The following is a 26,286-nucleotide window of genomic DNA, read 5'->3' as shown; positions in this document are numbered from 1 at the left end:
TTGCTTAATGGTACTCAATTTTCTATGGTCTTAATGGTCAAAAAGTGGTCCTCATCTCTCTACATGCCTCTTTTTGTCTGACCATTGAGCACATATGTTCTAATCTTTCTTTTGTGAGCAATTAATTATTCTTTTTCTAGATTTTGGAGGCTTAACATATTTTAAAATTAAATGAAAACCACATGTTCTTGAAGGTGTAAATTTTCCTATTTCCCCCTATATTTCTTCTGGAGAGTAGTTATTAGAAGCAAATAAACATGTCTTTCATATTGGTCTTCTTGAATTTAAATTCTGTCTATCTCCTACAATATAACATTTTTGTTGTCCTTTGAGATTTTTTTTTCCAAGTGAGTCTTTAGAGTGGATGGTAGGAGACATACAATTGGGGTCTGAAACACTTCCTGTCAGGTTCCAAGTCAATTAGTGAAGGAATTATATTGTGTAAAAAAAAGAAAGTATCAATTAAACACATACACATTTGACAGGATGAAGCATAAGAATTGTCAGAGAGAGCGGCAGGGGCTTTTGTGTCATTTCTAGATTCCTTCTTTTAGAAAGTGGTTCCTTCTATGTCAGGAGGGAAAAGACAGAGGTGAGAATCTTACTGAACCTTTGTGCTAGTGAAACTACAGTAAGAGCACAGAAATAATTTGCCTCTCTTCCCCCATATATTGTTTGTGAATTTAATCTTTACTTGACCATTTTCTCCCTCCCATAAAATGCAGCTCAATTGTTGGGGATAAATTATTTTTTTAAAAAAAGATTTATCTTTAAAACATTTAAAAAGTGGCACCAGGTATTTGTCCTCTGTTCTAATCTTGAACATCAAGTTGAATATTCTGACTTAGATCTTTTTTGTTCTTCTTTCTTTATAGGATGTCAATATTCCTTTAAACTACAGTAGCGATCTCTAGTATGTGCGGCCTTTTTCTCCTTAGTATATATAAAAAGAGATCTCAAAGAATTCTTTTTAATCCATTTCCACAATGCAGTCTTTGTAGATAATAACAGTTCTGATAACAACCATGTCTTTTATCTTCAGGAATTCTCAAAAGAAATAAAAATATCTTTATTCATCGAAAAATGTTTTATACAAGTTTAAAGTGTTTTTAGATATTTTTTTTTGCACTCCAGAAAATATTTTCCTCTAAACAGCCACAAAGATGAAAGTATTTTGAACACTCTGAAAGGGAAAATTGAAAGTATATCTACAAAATTAAATGATTGTTTAAAAGAAAAATATAAAATGTTAGTTATCATTTGCAATAATGCAATCTCAGAACTTTACCGTAATTGTTTTCACCTTACAATCACTTTATGGTATTTATCATGATTCTAGGAAGCTCAAATAAAATAATTAGAAAATATTATAAAATGCATTAATTCATTCACTTAATAAATTCATTATGTCAGGCTCTCTATCAGACACTGAGGATATAATATTAGGTCAACATAACACACAGCTACAACTTTAGTAGTACGGTAGAAACCAAGAATCTTCAAATACATGTTACACTGCAAGAATAAGAAATATTATACATAGAAGTAGATCATGCTAATATGAATAACAGGATTATTTGTTAGAAAGAGCATGATGACTTGGCAGAGAAAGTAAGGACTGAAGAGGGATCTAAAGGAAAATGAGGAAATAAAAGGTTTTCCAGGGATGGAGCAAGTCAAGGATTCTGAACTCTATTCTAATGCTTCTAGGGGAATATTCATGTATTTTAAAGGATGGGAGTGCACATGATTATACAGGCATTTTGAGATGCTTATTCTGGTCTCTCTGGAGGTGTCAGAATAATAAGTGGAAAATAATTAGGAAACAACTTTTAAAATAAAAAAATACATTATGGTGGTGGTGGTGGTAAGGAAGATGGGAGGAAGCTGACAGATTACATATGTATGTTTATGATCGGCTCCTTGAGATTCACGGTCCTGTCTCCTCACCCTCCTTTGGTCCATGGGAGGCTGACCTGTATAGACCACATCAGTGGGCCCCTTGTCTTTGGCTTCTGTTAGGGTCCAGCTAATAGGGAGCATCAGCAGGAAAGCAGTGTGGGAAGGCTATTTATTCCCCAGGCACCTCCTCACAGAGTCTCCTTGGGTGGCTACATTCTCAACCCAAACTCCTGCTTCTCTAAAGGGAACACACCTCCGGGACTCTCTCTCGATTCCCATAGGAATCTAGAGTTGGTAAAGAGCCCCAGGATATTGTACTGTTCCTTATGGTAGCCCTATGCTGTCTGTCCACCCTTCAGAAACATTGCCATCATTGAAAATATTTTAGGATTATTCTAATGAGCGTGTCATCTATGACTTGTGGGTCCCCTGACTGATAGAGTGGGTGAAGGAGAGTAAATATCAAGAATGTCTCATAGGACCTGGCTGGTGTGGTTCAGTGGTTGAGCATTGATCTATGAACCAAGAGGTTGAGGTTCGATTCCCAGTCAGGACACTTGGGGCATGCAGGAGGCAGCCAATCAATGACTCTCTTTCATCATTGATGTTTCTATCTCTCTCTCCCTCTCCCTTCTTCTTTGAAATCAATAAAAATATATTTTAAAAAAAAAGAATAACTCAGGGTTCTGGCTACAAAGGAGGATTGATAACAGTGCCATTCACTGAAATTACAAATCCAAATAGAGAACTAGTGTTGAAGAGAAATAAAAATCAGGATTGAATGAATGCATTTGCGGCATGTTGCATTAGGGTTTTCCTTATATACATCCAGGCGGATATGTTGAGTGGATTGCTGCCTTTTAAGACTAAAGGGAGACAAGAACGTACCCTATGACTTCCTGTTAACCATCAGCCACACCCAAAAGCATATTGGAAGACGATGAAGGCAGAGTTGGGGTTACAGAGCCTGGAAAGTCAACCTCTGCCTTCCGGGACGTAGTTATTCCCTCAGCCCAACTAAAGTTTCCACTTCTTGTGGGATGGAGATAGATCTGTTTCATCTTTGTGCTTATCTTTCAACAGTATACGTTTGCTTTACTTGTATTATTGACAGCAGCGAAGCAATCCCTGAAGACCATGTCTAACATAAACTAGTTGCTGCGTAAGTGTCATCGGAGTAAATGGATTTCGTATTACATGTGGATTTTAATTATCCACAATACAAGCGAACATGGAAAACAGAGAGAAAGCCTTCCAAATAACACCCACCAGACTTAGCAACAACTTTGAAAGTGCCTTTAGTGTTCTGTTGGAGAACATTAGCTTGCTTTTCTGCCGACTCTGCCAATCCAGTCGGAACAACCTCATAATGTCAGAGAGTCCTATCCAAGTTTTCAGCCCTCGGCTGGGAGTTGTAACTCTTTCAAGTTCAAACTGCCTAATTTTACATTAAAAAATTAAGTAGCAGAGCTTTGAAGTGACTTATCCATAGAAATACACCCAGTTACCAGGATAAGTAACATTCTGAATGTCGATCTCTGGATACCCGATCTAAGGCATTTTTTTCACTTGGATTTTTTCATTCCTTTTGCTTTTTGTCATATAACAGGAACATTGTGTATTCTTTACAGAAAATGAAAAGACAATAACACATATGCACACAAATATTTAAATCATTCGAGTACATTTATCGAATTGTGGGATCAGAAAAATACCCTTCCCACCTTGACTGGTTTGGCTCAGTGGGTAGAGCGTCGGCTTGCGGACTGAAGGGTCCCAGGTTTGATTCCAGTCCAGGGCATGTACCTTGGTTGCGGGCACATCCCCAGTAGGGGGTGTGCAGGAGGCAGCTGATCGATATTTCTCTCTCATTGATGTTTCTAGCTCTCTATCCCTCTCCCTCTCTGTGAAAAAATCAATAAAATATATTTAAAAAAAGAAAAAGAAAAATGCCCTTCCCCCAAAGATGCCGATGCCCTAGCTAGAACCTTTGCTTACATTACCTTACATGGCAAAAGGGAGGGTGCAGATGTGATCAAGGTTAAGGACCTTGAGATGAGATACTGAGCAGAATTATCAGGTGGGCTCAATTTAATAAAGGGGTCCTTTAAAGTATGAGAAGAATGCAGATGAAAAAGTCAGAGTCACAAAGCTCCTGGCTTTGAAGTTGACCTCAGTCTTCCATGGACCAAGGTCATCACATGGCCTTTAGAAGCTGAAAAAGGAAAGGAAACAATTCTCCCCTGGAGCCTGCAGAAGGCATGCAGACTGGCTGACACCTTGATTTCAACCCAGTCAGACCCATTCCTGACTTCTGAGCTCTATGAATTTAAGATCACAGATCTGTGTTGTTTTAAGCCATTCAATTTGTGGTTACTTGTAATGGCAGCAATAGATGACCCACACAATTGTCCAGTATTTTAATCTAATCACGTGAGTTCTTAAAAGTGGACTCATTTTTTGGCTGCAGAGAAACAGAGAACTGTTTTGGGAAGAATAAAAAAAGCTACCGTTTATTATCTTTTGATTTTCTCCTCATCCTCCTCCTCCTCCTTCTCCTCCTGTTCCTCCTCCTCCTCTTCTTCCTCCTTCTTCCTACAAAGATATTTCCAGAATTAAACATTTGTTAATTATCTTTTAAAAGAATTATTTATTTTTATATGTCACTTATATAACTACTACTTTCCTACTTTCTCATTTGAGTTGAATTTTATTCTAGTTCTGGACATATACACTGAGTGGCCAGATTATTATGATCCCTGAATGCATAATAATCTGGCCACTCAGTGTGTGTGTGTGTGTGTGTGTGTGTGTGTGTGTGTGTGTGTGTGTATATATATATATATATATATATATATATATATATATATATATATATATATATTAGAGGCCTGGTGCATGAATTCGTGCATGGGTGGGGTTGGCCAGCCTGGCCAGGGGGAGGGGACATGGGCGGTTGGCCAGCCTGCCTGCTGGTCGAACTCCTGGTCGAGTGGGCAATTTGCATATTAGCCTTTTATTATATAGGATATACACAGAGTGGCCAGATTATTATGCGTTCAGAGATCAGAATAATCTGGCCACTCAGTGTACTTTAATTATTTATGCAACTGAATGCAATTAAAACAATTCCTTAATTTTCCAGATAGTTTATAACCAAACACAAGATTACCCTATTATTTAGTGAGAATTTTCTATTTATTTTTTATTTAATCCTTAAAATCATCTGAACTGCATTATAGTATGTAATCATAGTCAACAGGTATCTGTTTTTTTAAATCTTCTAAAAATTTCTAACTGTTGAATAACCCACCCTTCGTTTACTGATTTATATTTCTACCTTTACAATATACCCAGATATATCTGAGTACTTTTAAATGAACATATATTCTGTTTTATTAAAATAGCTTTTATTTTGTAGAAAGTACCACATTATTTATAATTATTTATCATTAACATTTTGATATCTGATAATGCAATATTTAGCTTTTATGATTTTTATTCATATATTTCTGTTCTCTTACATCTTTATACATTCAGATACTAGTACACACAAAAACATTATGCACTAGCAATAAAATCCCCAAATAATTTTTAGGAAATATATATATATATATATATATATATATATATATATATATATATAAAATTTAATTTAGATAATTGTCATTTTAACAATTGTTATTTTAAGAAGCATTTTCTTATTAACAAACGAGGAATATTTTTCCTAGTATTTGTCTTCTTTTATATTCCTCAGTAATGCTTTATACGTTTTTTCCCCCCATAAAGGATTTGCACATTCCTTATTGAATTTTTCCAGGAGGTTTTTTACTTTTAGATCCATTATGAATGGTAAATTTTATCCGCCTAGTTATGAGGGCTATGAGAATATAGCAATGTAATGATTGTTAGCAACTCCCAAGCTCATCTCTATTATTACTTCTCAAAGTATTCAGCTGAGCATCGTGGGTTTTAATTATTATCCCAATTCTTCTGCAAATATAGTCACACTAGAAGGCCTCGCAGCCGCGGCTTCGTCTGGAAGATCGTCCAGAAGGTCGTCCGGACGGTCGTTCCACTGTTCTGCCGTTCGGTCGATTTGCCTATTATGCTTTTATTATTATAGATATTAGCTTATCCACATGCACCTAAATATTTCCAAAATTGTTATTTCAGTGGCAGTAAGACCAAAAAGTCTCCCTGTCCCATGATATGTGTTCGATATACATTGTACACATGTAACATGTACAAAGAGCAATAAATGTTGTATGACTGAATATGCTCCCGAGTTATTGTCAAGGTTACCTTTTATGTTTTGGTACTAAAAATATTTCTAAATTAAATCAAGAGTTCTTTCTGAATGCTAGGCAAAATGTAGAGGCAAATGTCTTATATACAGTAATTTTGATTTACATCAATGTGATTTTGTGTGTTGATTCATTTGTCTGTACTATAATATGAGGTTCAATCAAGCTTAATGCTTGTAGAAGTCATAGAAACTAAAGCTAAGCAATAATCTTGTATCTAGATCTGAAGTCATAAATAGCACTGTATCTGTTGCCACACCAGTAATGCTAGTATTATTTATTAAAAATGATAGCAGTCTCCTCTAGCTGACTGCCATAATAGAACAATATGAATAAGATATAATTTTTATGAAAGGTTGTTTTTTTTTTGTAAGCCCGGAGATCTTATAATATGCTACTAATCTATTTGCTAGCTTTACTTATTACAGGTCTTAAGTGGAAATATATAAGCAAAAATAACATATATGTGTATGTGTATATATGTGTGTGTGTATATATATATATATATCTCACATAGACACAGACATCTGTGGCTATTGCCAGAATGAAAGAGGGGGTGGGGATATGTGGAGGTGGACAAAGCGGGGATAAATGGGAATGGAAAGGGACTCTGCTTGGGGTGATGGGCACACCATGCAGGGTGCAGATGGTGTTTTCTTGAGGTGTACACTTGAAACTTGTATGTTTCATGAACCAATGTCACCCCAACAAATTCAATTTAAAAAATTCACAGCTACCCACATGTACCTATAGTATATTTCATGCACAAAAATATTTTTACAGTTTCATATGAGTTGCATATATAATTCCAGTCAGTTTTTCTCATTATTCTCATGAGGCTCAGGTTTTGAATACTAATGTAACATACAGTCATATAGTCAATAGCATAATACATCATTTACCTACCAGCTATGATGTTCTCTACTTACTTTTTCAAACACATTATTATGAACGGATGTTGGGTTTGGGAATGATATGATGAGTAAAGGCAGATGTTTCTCTCTCCTCAAGGTGTTGATAACCAAGCTTCTCAGCTTAAAATGACTTACAAGTTGGCACCATTAGGAAAGACAAGAAGAGAAATAGACTTTTCGGACTTTTGGGGGGTATTTTATTTTATTTGATTGATTGATTTTAGAGTGGGGGGAGGGGGGAGAGAGAGAGAGATTGATTTGTCAGTCCACTTATTTATGCATTCATTGGTTGCTTCTTGTATGTGCCCTGCCAGAGATGGAACCTGCAATCTTGGCCTATGGGGACTACACTCCAACCATTTGAGCACCCAGCCAGGGCCAGGGGGATTCTTTATATTTCAAATAAAGATAACTTGCCTTTCATTTATATTATGTTATTTAATAGACAAAATACATGTAATGAATAAAAACATAGACTAAATATGATTGTATAGCTCTGTAAGAATTCGTTAAGAATTTTAAAGATCAGGAAGAAGATTTTTTTTTTTTTTGCTTTAAATTCATTCTATAGTTACTGTAATTACCATGAGGAGCGAAGTTGAATATGACCCATTTAAATAATCACATAACATGATTATTTCCAAGTTTTGATGAGCATGAAGAAGAAAATTATTATGTGTTGAGAATTCTTTTTTTTTTTTTTACTTTCTTTTTATTATTGGCACTATTACAAATGTCCCTCATTTTCTCTACCTCCTAAACACTGGACTCACCCTATTGGTGGCTTTAAGGAAGAGAAAGAAGTTTTGTATATAGTAGTAGTTAGTCATGGTTGTTACTATTTCAATTCAATTCCAAATTTTAAACTATCATGGGTTCATTTCTCTCTTTTTTTTAATCTTTTACTGTTGAAAGTATTAAATATGTCCCTTTTTATCCCCCATTGGCCCCTTCCTGCCTGCCCCCGCCCCTCACACAGGCCTTCACCACCCTATTATTGTCTCTATCCATATCATGGGTTCATTTATTAAAAAAAAAAAAAAAAAAATATATATATATATATATATATATATATATATATATATATATATATATTATTGATTTTTACAGAGAGGAAGGGAGAGGGATAGAGAGTTAGAAACATCGATGAGAGAGAAACATCCATCAGCTGCCTCCTGCACACGCCCTACTGGGGATGTGCCCGAAACCAAGGTACATGCCCTTGACCGGCATTGAACCTGGGACCCTTCAGTCCATAGGCTGACGCTCTATCTACTGAGCCAAACCGGTTAGGGCTCATGGGTTCATTTCTAAAGATCAGTGAGTTGGTCATTGAGGAGGACACACACACACACACACACACACACACACACACTCCTGCAGAATCCCAGAATTTAAATACTCTTCTGAGTCTAACCAGTTTTCCCACCAGTAGTCCTTCTTGCCCGTTGTGGCACCTCATATACGCTCCCACTGTGCTGTCTCCATCCATGGCAAATTGAAGCTGGTGTGTCCATCACCTTGAAAAGCCATGTCATCATAATGGAGAAAGTATTTCACTGTCCTGGACTGTTAGGATCCTGAGAAACATTTTCTTGGTGTTTTAATACAAATTGGTTATTTTTATGGAAAAAATACAGGGTGGGACAAAAGTCAGTTACCAGTTGTGAGTATGCAAAACAGAGTTTATTCTTTATTTATATGTATTAATTATTGTATTACTTTTCCATATGAACAATTGTAAACCTACTTTTGCCCCACCCTGTATTATGCTTCTGGGGAAAACATTTTGCCAAGAGCCTGATTTTGGCTTCATGTCCATAAGTTGGTATTGAAATAACCCCTTGGTTTATTTTTTGTCTTCTATCTTTCTACTCAGTAGTGTTAGTGTAAGAGTGCATGTTAGTATGTGACAGGCCCTTTTTATTCAGTTACTAGAGGGCCAGTGCATAAGATCCATGCACTCGGGGGGTCCCTCAGCCCAGCCTGTGTGCCCTCTCGCAGTCTGGGAGCCCTCGCGGGATGTCTGACTGATGGCTTAGGCTTGCTCCCCCCCCCGACCCGTCAGTCGGACATCCTTAGGCCTAAGCCGTCAGTCGAACATCCTTAGTGCTGCTGCAGAGGCAGGAGAGGCTCCTGCCACTCCAGCTGCACTTCGCATCCGTGAGCCCGGCTTCTGGCTGAGCGGCGCTCCCCTGTGGGAGCTCACTGACTACGCTGAGCGTCTGCCCCCTGCTGGTCAGTGCATGTCATAGTGACCGGTTGTTCCGCCATTCGATTGATTTGTATATTAGCCTTTTATTATATAGGATGTTTATTTATAGAAGTTCTGTAGTAGTTCTAAAACATAGGGAATTCTAAGGTGTTTTTTTTTTTCCAAAATTGCTATTTATCATGCATTTCTTCCATTAATGCACAAATATTTCAGATATAAAGAAGAATATAGATAGAATTTAGGGGCATTTTGATAGGTGTATTAAACATATATCTTGAACTTATCTTCAGATTTCTGTATACATTTATATGTACTCTTCTCTCTCTCCTCTTCCCCTCTCTCTCCCTCTCTCTCTCTCTCTCTCTCTCTCTCTCTCTCTCTCTCTCTCTCTCTCTCACACACACACACACACACACACACACACACACACACACACACCCCTCAGCACTCTGCCCTTGGAGAGCCTGTGCTGAAACTGTAATGATCAATGAGAAGATTAATATTAACCATAAGAATGAAAACAAATGAGTGGCCAGCTAGCCGGGACATTCAGATCTGAGAGAGATTTCTTCCAAGTAGCACACGGTGCAGTTAATGAACAGTGTCTTCAATAACACCTTTTTAATAAACAGCGCTGAGTTTCATGTAAGTGTATCTGCAATATTTCACAATAAGAGCCATTGGCTCAAACTCAGTGCCAAATCCATTAAAAGTCATTAATCAGAATATACTAGACTGAGAGCATGACTCTCAAACGACCTGGCTTTACTTAGCAATAGATTTTTTACCACTTCAAACTGTGCATCCATCCGGCAAACCTCTGTAAGTATTGTTTCTCTCAGCATAGCCTGCTTTTGAATAAACTAGAAAAACTGTATTTAAGAACTGACTTTCTGGTGAGTTCCCATGCCAGTCCAAATTAGGTGCATTTTCCCCCCATGTAATGTAGACTTGACTATATTCACCATCAAATGAAATATAAAAGGAAAGAAAAGTGTGTGAGAATATAAAGAAGTACATACACACAGACTCATAAATACAAACACATACATATTGTGTTTACCTTAAATCTCACATGTAGCAAAATTTATGGGGGTAGAGAGAAGAGTGGACAATGACAAACTTCAATCTGTGTCAATAACTTTTCTAATTATAGAATTATTTCAGCCATAATATATTAAAACTTGCAAAGCCTTGTTTTATTTATTGGGACATAAGGAGGATGCTTAATTATTTGAGAATAATAAATCATACTTTACTAGCAAATATAAATTTAAATGCCACCTTTGGCACTGAATCTGATAAAGTGCTAAGTGAAATAAGGCAGTCAGAAAAAGACAAGTGCCATATGATTTCACTCACATGTGGCATCTAATGAACAAAATGAACTAACAAGCAAAATAGAGATAGACACATAGATAGAGACCAGACTGACAACTTTTGGGGGCGGTTTGGGGGACTGGGTTTTGGGGGTGGATGGATTGAGAGAAGAGAGAGAGAGAGAGAGAGAGAGAGAGAGAGAGAGAGAGAGAGAGAGAGAGAGAGAGAGAGAACTTCATGGACAGGATGAAGGTGAATCTAAATTCCTTGCTGAGTCCAGCGAACTCATTGTTCATTATGGGTTGAGTCCATGGGCTTCAAACTTCTTTCCAACATGATCTATTTCCATTCCTGATACTGCAAAAAAAAAAAAAATTAAATAGTTTGTAGTGGGAAAAAAACACATACCAAGGAAAAATGGTAAATTATTTAAATTCCACTTAATCTCTATTTCCCACCATTAATTTCTCTTACCATCTCCTGCCAATCATCCTTCACTCCTGTAGGTGGGAACGCTACTGGGATTTAGGTCTTGAGTTGAATCTTGACAACCACAGGCCACCAGAATGAAATGAATTCCACAATAATTAAGTCCTCTTACTTTTATCATATTTCCTTTATGAAGTATACATGAGGCCCTTGCCGGTTTGGCTCAGTGGATAGAGTGTCGGCCTGCGGACTGAAGGGTCCCAGGTTCAATTCCTGGTCAGGGCACATGCCCAGGTTGTAGGCTCGATCCCCAGTAGGGGACATGCAGGAGGAGCCGATCAATGATTCTCTCTCATCATTGAAGTTCCTATCTGTCTCTCCCTCTCCCTTCCTCTCTGAAATCAATAAAAATATTTTAAAAAGAAGTATACATGCTATTCACTAGTAAAGAAGAAATACCAGGAAGTAATTCATACATGTGGCAGTCTTGATGTGGAAAAGTGAGGGTGATTCAAGGAAAACTCCGTTACATTAAATAATATAATTGAGCTAGGAAGAAGAAATATCTTTTAAGTCATTATATTTTATCATAAAAATCTATACTATTGCAGGAATTATGGTGATCAATGCTAATTTTGCTCTCTTCTGGGATGACTCCAAATTTATGTTATTATCACTGCCTACAGAATGTTAGATTCATTTAATAGCTCTTTATCTTACTCGGCTTGACCAACAGTAGACAGTAAAATGGAAAAGAAATACAATTTATGGTAATGATTTTGAATTGTGATATATCTATGCAAGTAAGAACACATCTTTAAATATTCTAATGAGTTTTTTTCAAAGCTTGATTATTTGCAACATAATCATGTAAAGTCAGCTAAATTATAAATCTTTCTCAAAATTGTACTTGCCAATTTATATATTCCATTAAGAAGACAAACCCCAAAAGATTGAGTTAGGTCTTTCTATGTTAAAAAAAAAACACCAATTGCATAGATATTGGGGAATATATGCTGTAGGATCAAACTGTTCTTACTTCCTCAATTCTTATTTTCATACTGCCTCAGTCTGACCACAAGATTTATCAAGCTCTGGTGAAAGTAATATAATCTCCAGGCTTAAACCAAGTTAATATACTGTCATGTTTGCTAGTAAAGTCTTGCCCTTGCAATATTATGGAGCAGCCCGCCTGGTGTTGTTCAGTGGTTAGAGCATTGGCCTGCACACCAGAGGGTTGCAGGTTTGAGTCTGGTCAAGGGTATGTACCTAGGTTGCAGATACAATCTCTGTGCCCAATAGGGGCATGTGTGGGAGGCAACCAATCGATGTGTCTCTGCCACATTAATGTTTCTCTCTTCTCCTCTCTCTCTCTCTCTCTCTCTCTCTCTCTCTCTCTCTCTCTCTCTCTTTGTCCCTTGTCCCCACTTCTACTCTCTCTAGAAATCAATGGAAAAAATATCCTTACTTCTTGAGTGATTTAAAAAAAACAAAACATATTATGGAGCAAATCTAGATGCCACCTTTGGAGAAAGCGTGGACGTTCCTGTAGGAGAGTTGAGTTCAAACTTGAGGTCCATCATTTGCTTGGTGAGATTAAATAATTGGTCCCAAACTATTTTTCTCTGCATATGCTATCTCATTTATCTCTCATAATGAAAACATGCAGCCACCTGTTTCAGTGCCTGATAATATAAATATAGTAGTAGGTGCTCTTAAGTGGTGGTTCCTTCTTTCAGTGCATACACTTATCTCATGTCAATATTCTTAACGTTGTTTTTTCACTCTTTTGAAAATATGCCAGCATTGAACGTTGCCATGCAGTAAGAGATTTTCTTGCACAGCATTTTTATGCTTCTCATCCTTTTAACGTTTGTATCCTTTTAAGAGCGATTCGTAGCAAGTGCTTGCATAGTGACTGACACAGTTCCTCTATTAACACACAGTTCGGGACAATATTCTTGCAATGCTATACGTTCACTAATTTATATTATTTAGCAATTGCTTTTTAATTCACCTAAATCACGTTATTAAATTTGTCTGGACAACTTTAATAGACATTTCTGCAATTAAGAAAATCCCATACTATTTCTTCTAAAAATGCATCTTTGCGTATTTTCTAGAAATAGCAAAAGAGGTTCTCCTGTAAAGGACAGGATAGTAAATTGAGTGACTGTGTCATATTTACATTAATTAGCATAATTGATGAGATCATTGATATGTCAGTGACCCATAATTCTAAGCTTAAAACGCCACTACACTTTAAGAACATCACTGAGAATAACAGTTTCTAAAAGTATATTTGCCTGTTTATTAAACATCTAAATCCAAATTCATTTTGTTACAACATGTATATTCATTAGTATATATGTCCATTCCTCATCATTCTCCTTGCATTTCCAGAATATTGCTTGCATGTGAAATAAATAAAATATAATGCCTATCACTGAATATGTTATTATAAAATAGATTCGATAATTACAACATGTAGTGTATGACTTGAGTTTAGATAAGGGTATGTTTTCTTCTCAGGAAAAAAATTTACACTCCAAAAACAAAATTAACTGGACCATCTCTTATCAATTTGACAAAAAACTGTGGTGACAGACTTTAAAAACCTACTTTATTTTTAGCCAACTCTGAAATCAAGGCACTTACTTTTGATAAATCCATTTTCAAATAGGTTTGCAGTCAAAAAGATTTAAAAGTCAAAAACAATTTTGCATTTTATGGGTTGTGTTTAGTGCTTCTAATAATTCTTGCATGCTATCTGATAAATAAAGAATAAGTGAATTTTCTCTGGTATAATCTAGGGTTCATTCTCCATATCAATTTGATTGCAATATTGTTCATACTTTTTTAAAGTAATTAATTTGTAAGCATGTTTAATACCATTTTATATTTTTAATAGAGGCCCGGTGCACGAAATTCCTGCACAGAGTGGGAGAGGGTCTCTCAGCCTGGCTTGCACCCTCTTGCAATCCAGGACACCTCAGGGGATGTCTGACTGCCAGTTTAGGCCTGATCCCACATGGGTTGAGCTTAAACTGGCAGTCGGACATCCCTCTCACAATCCGGAACTGCTGGCTCCTAACCGCTTGCCTGCCTGCCTGCCTGATTGCCCCTAACCACTCGCCTGCCTGCCTGATCACCCCTAACTGCCTCTGCCTCGGCCCCCGCCGCCCAGCTTCATTGAGAAGGTCGTTTGGCTGTCTAGTCTAATTAGCATATTACGCTTTTATTATTATAGATTGTTCTGAATATTTTGTTGTGTTTGGAATTTTAATATTTTGGGGAATAATTTTCTTATGATTAAATATTTTTGCATAATGTTAGAAACAGAACTTTACGTACATGTACCTTATAGATTTCCCCAAACAATACAACATTCTTTCCATTCAGTACTCTTGTTACACATCAAAACTTCCATATTTAGGGATGTGCAAGTCTGTGTGTGTATGTGTGTAAATATAAGTGTAATGTTTGTACTGTGGGTAGAGTTTGAGGTGGAGAAAGTGCAATAATCCTAAATTTTTTAACTTAAAAAATTACTTTCCAAAAACTACACACATAACAGTAACTCTGTCAACTGGTATTGCTTAGGTAAAAAAATTTGACATTGCTCAAAAAATATTTTGAAAGTAGGCCATATTTATCCTTTGCATCTACATCTATATTTAACTTTTTAAATTATGTTAGAAATGTCTTGTAATCTGTGTCTGGAAAATTATGGTCTTTGACAGTCTCGATCAGCACTTTCCCAACTGGCCATATGATAATGGCATCACTAAGAAATAAATATAGAAAAGGTGACTGACCTTAGCTGTGGAAGAAATAGACCTGGCCTAGGAGGCTGGATGTTATTTTCCTGCTACAGATGGGTTGTTTGACTGAGCAGTGTCAACACTCTGTTGTGCCTCAGTTTCCCCCTATGGAAAAGGAGAGTATCTATACTAATAAAAGGGTAATATGCTAATTAGACTGGGAGACCTTCTGGAAGACCTTCCGGATGTTCTTCCAGACAAAGTCATGGTGTTGGGGCCGAGGCAGAGGCGGCTAGGGGTGATCAGGCCAGGAGGGGAGGACAGGTGGAGGTGATCAGGCCAGTGGGGGGGGGGCAGTTGGGGGCAAGCCGGTCGGCAGGGGGAGCAGTTGGGGGTGATCAGGCTGGTAAAGGGGGGCAGTTGGGGGTGAGAAGGCCAGCGGGGGGGGGGGGCAGTTGGGGGCAAGCAGGCTGGCATGCAGAGTGGTTAGGGGTGATCAGAAAGGCAGGCAGGTGAGCAGTTAGGAGCCAGTGGTTCCGGATTGTGAGAGGGATGTCCAACTGCAGGTTTAGGCCTGATCCCAAAGAGATTGGGCCCAAACCAGTCGGACATCCCCCAAGGGGTCCCAAATTGGAGAGGGTGCAGGCCGGGCTGAGGGACACCTATCCGCCCCACCCCGTGCACAAATTTCGTGCACTGGGCCACTAGTTAAAATATAAAACCTCTCTAATGCACCCATATTTTCCCAGTCAATGATTTATGATTGGTCAGTAATTATATTTAATGGGCACATGGGTGCATTGTTTTCCATTTGTCTCCATCCGCTGAATAATACCTGAGTCAGTTGCATGGTCATAGTTACACTCTGAAAGATAATCGATGACAAGTAGAAATTGCTAATGAATCTGCCATACAACCCATTAGATATTTTGCTGAGGCAACAATTTTAAACTGATATGATTAATAATAGTCCTTTAGCATCAGGAAATTTGATGAAGTAAGCAGTGCCTATCCTCAAAAAACAATCTCAAGTCCTAGCCAGTTTGGCTCAGTGGATAGAGCCTCAGCCTGCGGACCAAAGGGTCCTGGGTTCGATTCCAATTGCAGACTGCTCCCCGGCCCTGGTCCTGGTCAGGGCTCGTGTAGGAGGCAACCAATGGATGTGTTTCTCTCACATTGATGTTTCTCTCTCTCTTCCACTCTCCCTAAAAATCAATGAAAAATATTCTCGAGTGAGGATTAACAAAACAAACAAAAAAAAAACTATCTCAAATTATGTAGCTCTTATTTTATGTAGGTATTACAAGCATCTTACTATGCCATTCTACTCTCTGAATTTGGATTCAAATTCAGGATTGAGGAGCATCAGGGAGCTTAAAATTCCTTTCCTACCCAGAATTTTGGTTTTGCACTATGTTATTTCTTAGTACATATTTGTTCCATGAATCATAAGGCAGAAACTGTGAGCTGCCTACCCAGTAACCAGTCTCCCTTTCATCTATAGAAACTGAACCCAGGTTTTATTTAAGGGAGTAGTGTCTCTAGCTGGAAGGGTACATAGCTTCCCTTGTAGCTAAGTTTGATCATGTGGCCTAATTCTAGCCAAAGTAAGATACAAGGCAGTCATGTGGTTGGGGTTATGTAAAGCTCTTTAAAGGAACGCCCTCAATTGGCATGCAGCGTTTGCCCTGGCACCCTGTACTTCATTGAGGCTCTAACATAGATATGATCATCTCTTCCCCTCTGGTCACATGATGGTGTTCTCTGTATCTACTTCTCTAGCCATTGAACCAACACTTGCTATTACCTGAGAAAGAAACAATAAACTTTCACTTTATTAGGCCAAGGTAAATTGTTTTCTTTTATGCCACACAAAACGCATTCTTAAATGATGGCCAATAAAAGATTGATAGGTGTATTAGATGAAGAAATAGGAGAGTACAATATCTAAATAACTTCTGAAACACAGGAAGTGGTGCATTAGATCCTACTAGTAGTAGATTTTGAGCATATCGGAAACATTTTTACAGACACACACTCGAGTGCAGAAGAAAGAATAAAATAAGAAATCATCCTAAGCCATCCTACAGTATAAAATTACATGTTTCAAAAGTTCTGCCATCAAATGTCGGTATTCAGAAAGAATAACAATAGAGAGGAAACAAGGACAAATTATACTTCATCTGTTTCCTTAGCCAGCCTTGGGACTGGCACACAAGAAACATGATCAACAATCAAGTTCTGCCAAATTAGAAGCTAATCTTTTAAAGTAATTAACACTGGGTGACTCAGACACACATCCACAGCACTGTGTTTAGAACTTTACAGTATGGACAATAAAGAGAGAAGATTTTAACTTACCTACTTGTTCAATAATTTTTTTCAAATGCTTCTCATTTGTTTAGCAAGATCCTTGGAATTTGAGCTAATATAACTCCTTTCAAATTCCTTCAGAGTCATATAGTCAACTCTACTGAGGTTCATATCATCACAGAAGGATTTCTTTGCATGATTACGAGTCTACTAGGAGAGAGAGCTGGAATCCAGCCTTGTCTGTTCAAGAATTAGATAACTGATTTGGGACCAGTGTTCACTCTTTTTGAGCTTTGTTTTCTTTATATTTTAAAATAAGCCCAGCCAGGCATGGCTCAGTGGTTGAGCTTCAACTTATGAACCAGGAGGCCACAGTTTGATTCCCAGTCAGGGCACATGCCTGGGTTGTGGACTCAATCCCCAGTGTGGGGCATGCAGGAGGTAGCTGATTGATGATTTTCTGTCATCACTGATGTTTCTATCTCTCTCTCCCTCGCCATTCCTCTCTGAAATAAATAAAAATATATTAAAAATAAAATAAAAATGACACCAACTTCCCAAGATTGCTTTAAGATGAAATGATTTAGCATATGTAATTATCAGAATAAATTGCCAAATGAATATATACAGAATAATGAGCACTTAAGAACTACTAAGCACTCCTAAGAACCCCAAATATATTATTGAAACCCTTTCAGACACAATACGAAGGCCAGCCCATCTTATTACCCCTTCAAACATCTGGAACTCTGATTTAATAACACCGAAAAAGGAAGTCTCCAAGGATTCCTACTGGGGAAATCAAGGAGCCCAGTCTTTTACATTTAGGATCACTGATTTGTTGTCATTGTTTTTTTTTTGTTTGTTTGTTTGTTTTGTTTGTTTGTTTTTTGTTTTTTGTGTTTGTTTTTTTTTACTTATTCATTTGGCATCCCTGGTTTTATGACATTAGGCTGGGTTTTGGAAATATTTGACTAAATTAATTTCTTTGTTATGGGGGATTCTGTGATGGCTGGTGCTTAGGTTATAAAGTTGTTTCTCTCTCTCTTTTTTTTTCCTCTTCCTCCCCCTCTTCTGATTCCTCTTTCTTTTTTCCTCTTATCATGTAATTTGAGTTCATTCTGTGAACTAAGAATTTGAATTTGAAGCATTTAATAAGTTTAAAAATCAGTTTTACTCTGACAAATCCAGTGTGTGGAATATTCTATAAGACATCTATTTTGTAGTCTTTAAAAAAAGCAATGTCATGATGAACAAATTCAGTGCGTTGGCAGGATCATGCTTCCTGTGAGGTTTTAGGGAAGAAGGAGCTTTCCTAGCTGCTTGGCTGTTACCTGCTGTAGAAAGAGGATCACCATCCTTTTTGCAAGGAAACCAGTGATTGGATTTAGGGCCCACTCTAATCTGGTATGACCTCACCTTAACCCACGGGTGGGCAAACTTTTTGACTCGAGGGCTACAATGGGTTCTTAAACTGGACCGGAGGGCCGGAACAAAAGCATGGATGGAGTGTTTATGTGAACTAATATAAATTCAAAGTAAAGGAGCGGAGGGGAGAGCAAGAGAACCGGATAGAACTGCCAGATCCGGCCCGCGGGCCGTAGTTTGCCCACGGCTGCCTTAACCACTCACATCTGGAAATACCTTCTTTCCAAGTAAGGTCACGTTCTCAGGTTCTGGGTGGATATGGATTTTGAGAGACTACTATTCAACCCACTGTAACCTCCTATTTCTTATTTCCAAGGCAAGGTCTTCCTGAAGGGAATAACAAGCTTTGTTCTCCCTTTTCCTTTTCAAACTAAGCACAGTATTAACTTACTTCATCAAACAGAGTTACGATCTAACAAGCACCATGCTGCTGTATGTACATGTACATTTATATGTATATGTACATGTACATGTATATGTATGTGCTGGGCTCCCAGTATCCTTGGGCCAGGACATCAAGGTCCCAGCTCCTAAAGCCCGTGGACAACGCCATTCCAGGGACATATTAGCATCCTTGGTAACCTCAGGTCCTGAAACCTAGGTGCATTCATCTTCTGCAAATGACCAGGTGAAGATTTCATTCTCTCCCAAACATATGTCATTCTTGCCTTTATCCTCCAAACTAGTTCATATTTTTCCTCTACTTTTTCCCTTTTTTTTTATTCTCTCTCAAGTAATCACATAGGTCAACTAGGAGTGACAGTGACAATTTCAATTTTGTGCCTGAAGTATACAATGAAAATAATTTTATATTACATTCCATGTATTAAAGATGCCTGGGCACCAGTGATAAGACTACCTTATGGTACTAAGTCTGTCTTCTGTGATAAGAATTATGGCCCAGCTAATGTGGGTAAGAATGCCTCACTATACCGCTACAATAATAGGTATTAGTATCACCTCTTATAAAAAGGGGAAGATGAAGCCCATAGCATGAAATATTTTGCTTAAGATCACACATCTAGTAAGTTCCCAGATTTATATATGAACCCAAGCATTCCACAGAACATGCTTGGAGCCCATCACACATTCTTCTGCTGAACTTCAAATCAAGAAGGTTCACTCTCTGGCTAGGAACTATTCTCCATCTGCTTGCATTCAATATCATATCAGGTTCTTGTTGGAGAGGAGGAAACAGGAGTTAATATTTCTAGGACACCTGGGACGTGATGGTGATAAAAATCTCTGTGGTATCTTACGGGATTATTTATTTTATGTAAGACATCTCTAAGTCAGGGGCACGCCTTCATATTCTGTTTGATCTGCAAAGACCAAAGCCTCAGTTATAAATAATCAGGAATACAACTGTTATTCTTTGTCCCTGTGTTCAGCTTCAGAAACAGATTCACTGGCCCATGTTTCCCCCCTTGGTGAAAGAGCAGTGATTTCTGGTCAACCAGGAAACTTGGCATATCACTTCAGATCCCTAGTTGCGTGCACACTCAAAGGTCACTTATGCATCCAACCTCTCCCGCAGCATTCGTGTGGTGGCCTTTGTCACTGTCTTGGCTTGTGCACATACTGCCATCAACAACAGAGCCCCTTGCCATCTTCCCTGGAGCAAGTGGCTGTATGTCATGACCCAAGACTGAGCCTCTGGGATGACTGATCCATAGCTTCTTTCATAAAGAGGTGGCCTTCACTAGAACCTCTGCCCTCTCTTAGTAGACAACCCTCCGAGGGAGTCACAATTAACCAGGAGAAATACAAACACTGTCAAACTCTGTCCTCAGGCTGTTTGGTTGTGTTTTGTTTTTTTTAATATTGTCTCCAAGTTGTGGCTCCTGCCTGACCTAAGAAGCAAGACACAGAAGACACAGTCTCTTCTTCTAGTACTTTGAGTTAGTACATTGGTCAAAAATTCAAAGCAAACTGGACTCCCAGATAGTCTCCTTTCCCCAACAGAAGTTAGGATGACTGATTTGTCCTCATGTCTTTTTTTTTTTTTCCCCCATAGCTGGCTTCCTTTGTTCAGATGCCTTTCCCATGTATTTTTGTTTTCCCAGCGGGTTAAAACAGCCTTTTTATTGTGCTCATCCTTTTGTGGCTGAGAACTTGGGCAAGGATTCATTAGTTTCTGGGCTTCCTCTGGCATGTCTACATAGATGTTTCCCAGATCTCCACCCCTGTCCCTTCTGCACGATTCAGACTTGTGTATTTGTTCTTCTTGCCATGTCCAACCCATTCCTTTCAAATGTGAAACCTATCCTATCCTGGCAATCACCTTCCCCTTTTGAGTTAATGACTTTCTTATGAATGAATTAATGGTTTTCTCATCACCTTTGCTAAGAACATTGCAGTTCATAATGGTCTCCAAAATGGTGCCACTTCATATTCAATCAAGATTCATCAGAATTGTTTTCCTAAAGTAGCAAAGTTAGAGGTTCCCAGTGGGATAAATCTACCCACAGCATGAGTCAGCTCAGCAACATTTTCTCTCCATCCCCATCTCCACCTGCTCCATCCCTGTTGTTCTGCCCAGTAAACTCACTGCCCCCAAGTCCTTGTCTTAGGGTCTGTTTGTGGAGGAATTCCAATCAAGATAACAGACATCTTGATTTACTGGTGATTATCCCAGTGTATGCCTGTTATCATATTCACTCTTTAAATTTGCTTGTTTGAGTCATACATGGCCCACTGATAATTATTAATCCTATATAATAAAAGGGTAATATGCAAATCTACCAAATGGCAGAACCACCGGTCGTTATGATGCACACTGACCACCAGGGGGCAGACCTCAGTGCAGGAGCTTCCCCCTATTGGTCAGTGCACTCCCCCTAGCGCTGCTCAGCCAGAGCTGGTCTCATGGCTCATGGCTCACAGCTCACGGCTCACGGCTCACGGCTGGTGAGTGCAGCAGCGGTGGTGGCAGCACTAAGGATATCTGACTGACAGCTTAGGCCCATTCCCCACGGGGAGCAGAGTGGGCCTAAGCCATCAGTTGGACATCCCTTGAGGGCTCCCAGACTGCGAAAGGGCGCAGGCCAGGCTGAGGGGACCCTCCCCCCCCCCCCCCTCGCACCGAGTGCATGAATCTCGTGCACTGGGCCACTAGTATTATATGTTTGGTGGATCTATCCCAGACTTAAAGAATCAGAATATTTAGTGGTGCGGTCTGGGAGTCTGCATGTTAGCAGGTTATTCCAATGCCCATTAAAGTTTGAAAATGATTATCCTGAAATATAAAATGGGACTGAACTCTCCTCAAATACCTATAAATATTTTATCTCACTAAGTTATATCTAAACCACTTGTATGTTCTGATCAGCCTGCCTGCAGCTCAAAACTGCCTTTTTGTTTTTATTCTGTAACCACTTTTCTAATGAACAGTATGTTCATTGACACCAGAATATTTGCCATTATCCTAAGCTCACAGCCCTCATAGTTTATTTATCAACATTCCTCCAACAGGGAGCAATCTCAAAATCCTACCCAGCCATCTAATTTCAAGTCAACTGTTACCTTCTTACCAAAAATGTTATTTCAGGCATTTTGCAGGTTCTCAGACTTTCAGGGACATAGGAGTAACCCAAAGTACTTATTAAGTCTACAGATTTCCAGGCCAGGTCTTCAGTGATTCTGGCTCAATATTTTTAGAATCGGCCTAGAGATCTACAGGTTAAATAAGAAGCTAGGTAGTTCTCATGCAGGTAGGCCAAGGAACAATCACTCTTTCAAAAGTGTGTGTGTGTGTGTGTGTGTGTGTGTGTGTGTAACACTAGACATATCTAGACCAAAAGTAATTCAAATACATTTAAGCTTGAAAATCCTATAAACCATGTCATCCTCTTAAAATATCACATCAAACCATAGTATATGAAAGGCCCTGCTGTGTTCTTCACTAGAGAAATGAATTTATCTTTATTTAATTTAACCTTCCATAAATGTATTTGTCCACAAGCCATTTTAGCAAATAACTCCTAACACCTGTTGTGAACACTGTTGGTGCCCTTCTTGATCCTCTCTCCTGGGCCTGGTGCCCCATCCCCCACATTCTGGGATTGTTGCCTATAAATGCTCACAGCTTCTAGAAGTCTCCTCTCTCAGAAATTCGAGGTGGTTACACCCGGTGGTGTACTGGATCCAGCTCATACCTGTTTGTGAGTGGCTACTATGCTCTTTCCTACTCAGAATCCCATCAGTGAGTCACAGGGGAGTATTTGCATCATGGAAATGGTCAAAATTTACAAATCAAAGGACCTTTGTTTGAGAGCTAGCTGTTACACATGTACCTGAGTATCACTGGTTACCTCTTCACCAATGACTGACTGATCCCGGAGTGCAAAAGTCTAGCCACAGCTTCACTCTGCTGTGTCCCCTGCCCCATCCTGTGTGCCTCAGTCCCCCTTATAGTCAGAACTGTGCTCCGATTAATGCCCACCCATTCAAAAATCCGTGTCTCAGGATCTGCTATTAGGGCACAAACCTGAGACAATCTATTGAAACTAATGTTGCACAAAACACACACTTTCAAAAAAGCTAAAACGGAAGACTCAGAGGTCCTGTATCTACGGCACACCATCCTCCGTCAATAAAACTTACTTCAATCACACCTTTGTTGATTTGAATGAGAGCTGAGCAGCACATGTATCCCACTTGCCTGTGGATATCTCGAGTGTTGGAATTTTGCCTCATTCAGTTTTCTCAATATCCTTTAAGGTCCTCATGAGCCTTGTGAGTACCCCAAATGTTTTCTCAAACTGTTTTGACAATGCCTGGCAAGGGCATACTATTAGGTAGGATGGCATGATGTGTTAGAGCATAGATTCTTGTTCATAAAACCAGATTCCATTTTATCATTTATTTGACCTGGGGCAAGCAAGTTTTCCCATTTGCAAAAAAGAAAAGAAAAGAAAAGAAAAGCTCTTAATGCACTTACTTGTAATGTCTATTTTGAGGATTTCTTTCTTTGCAAAATGGAATAAATGCATCCAGCTCAAAGGTTTTTGTGAGTATTTAATGTGATAAAGAGTATTGAACTTGGTAACTGGTAGGACGGTCCTTAATATTTACCAGGTATTATAGTCAAGAGCAATGCCTGGCACATTGTAGGCATTTAAGAAATTTCCTTTGCAACACACACTGTGGAATATTTAGATAATAAGCTAACTTCAGTATCTTTCCGAGAGACAATAATTCACCTGTAGTTAAATTATTTTCCTTTCTTAAATAACCCAGAGGCAACCTCAAATCCTCTGTGGAAAAAAGGCAAGGACCTGAATAATAATAAATAGATTTCTACAGGCAATATTGTTGGTGACTTAGCTGACCTAAGAAATAGTGGAAAGAATGCAGGCAGAATGCAAACACAGGGACCACTTCCTAAAGAAAATTCTATTTATATACAAAAGTATCAGATAAAAAATGGGACTGCTCTTATGTTTAACATATCTATCGGGGAATATAGAAATATTGTTTTGTTTATGCCATAATATGCCTGTGGAAATGTGTGGTCAGTGAGAAATGGGAATCCCTTATCATGTACACAAACACGCACATACACACCTTTCTTGTTATGTTCCCAGAAGTTTTGAAATGCTTGAAGCCAGGTTGATATGTCAAGTAGAGAGGGGGTATTTTTTCCAAAGATTAAGAAACATGACAATTTGCCGGTTGGATCAGGCAAATCTCATCCCAAGCGGGAGGTATTTAACAAAGCTACTTGAAAAAGAGGTAGGAGCCGCTTTCTGTGGCTTTTAAACAGAACTGTTTTACAGCTAATGCTTCCATATTCAAGAAACTTGAAAGCAATAAGCAGGATTCTCCCTCCCTCTCTCTCTCCCTCTCTCCCTCTCTCTCTCTCCCTCTCTCTCCCTCTCTCTCTCTCTCTCTCTCTCTCTCTCTCTCTCTCACACACACACACACACACCTCTGCCCCTTACAATGATTCTCTCTGTAGTAATTAATTGCATTATCCGAGTCAGATCACCTGAACTCCCTATATTTTATTTCTTCAACTGAAACTATGAGGATAAAAATAACGTTCTTAAACAGGGAAAATGCTACAAAAGGACTGAAAAAAAATGTCCCATTCATGCTCCATGTGACTGATCAGCTCCAATCTGCTCATACACCTTAGTCTCAGACATCCTGGAGACACAACTTCTGTGAGGTGAGCATTAGAGTCCAGTGTTTTCTCTGCCAACTGTGAGATTAACCCTGATAGACCCACAACTTGAGCATGTACTTGAGAAAATAGCTTGCTGTATACACTAGTATATGCTCCTTTAAGCATCAAGGAGCCATCTCATGTCTTGAGCATGTCAAACGAAGGCACTGATTTGTTAAATAAATGAAATTATTTTTTTCTCTAAAAATTAGATCCTGAGTTCTAACTCAAGTCTATTATACATTACTAGAGGCCTGTTGGGGTCCCTTGGCCTCACCTGCACCCTCTCACAATACAGGACCCTCAGGGGATGTCAGATTGTCGGTTTGGGCCTGATCCCTGCAGGCCAGGCCGAGGGACCCCACTGGTGCACGAATCCTTGCACTGGGCCTCTAGTATGCATATAAGATCTTTGGTTAATCTCTTCCTGCCCTCCCCCCACCCCTTCCCTCTGAGATTCATTCGTCTGCTCCATGTTTACATGCCTGTGTCTTGAGCGTTTGCCCCCTGATGGTCATTGTTCATCATAGCTACTGGTCAAACGGTCAGATGGTGGCTTCAGCTTTTATAGGTATAGATGTTTTGCCCAGACTGTGGTTACAGATAATGAGTTTCAAAAGCTACCATTAGGCATGAAGTTATGCAAAGATGTCTAGACCCTGTGATATTCAGGCTGTGAGCTTCAGTTTTTCCCAAAGGCGGTGTCATTATACTGATGTGACCTCATCAATTCATAATTTTCATTCAGAAAAATAAATGAAAAGCAATGGAAGGGTGGGTATATCAAGGATACCTAACCTGTGTGCACCATTTCTCACAAACTCATTTTTACTTAAAGGGAGTTTTTTAGCCAATACTTTTTCAGATTAAAAAATATATAAAATATAGAACATTTAACTGGACTAAGATCATTCAAATATGTAGAAGGCTTAGAACTTGATTCATGACCTCTTTCTACTTCTTTGTGATGATATGTATATTATAGAAGTTGCTCTTGATGATCCTCATGCATTTTTTCTGGGTAAAACAGTACTCAGTGCTCATGTCACCCTGATGGATTGTATAGGCAGAGTTTATGTAGATTTTGTAAGCCTGATACTATAAGAAAGTGCTCTTCTTTGAAGAAGAAATGACTGAGTCACTAATTTAAAATTTTACGACCTGGTATCAGAGCTATCATAACACTGAAATTTTCGAGCTCAAGAAAAATCATGAGGGCAATAATTGTGTCATTTTCAAGATAGTGGGATATTTCAAAAGCCCCTAGCCAGATGTATGTTACCTTTGGTCATATAAAGGTGACAACACATTTTACCCTGTTGGGCACTGGTATAACTAACTATTCTCTCTCTGGGGCCTTCTCTTTCTCTTCTCTCTGCCCCCTTTTATTTCAGAAACAAAGGCATATTCAGGGCCATTTCACATTTCTGTAAACAGGTCTCTCTGCTATTGTTTTGGGTGTCCTTCTGCCTAGAATACTCCCACCCCGCTTCTTTTCTGCCCATTAAACACATACATTTGT

Source organism: Plecotus auritus (assembly GCF_963455305.1).
Source record: "Plecotus auritus genome assembly, chromosome: 10".
Classification (NCBI taxonomy): Eukaryota; Metazoa; Chordata; class Mammalia; order Chiroptera; family Vespertilionidae; genus Plecotus; species Plecotus auritus.
This window is presented reverse-complemented; position numbering follows the sequence as displayed.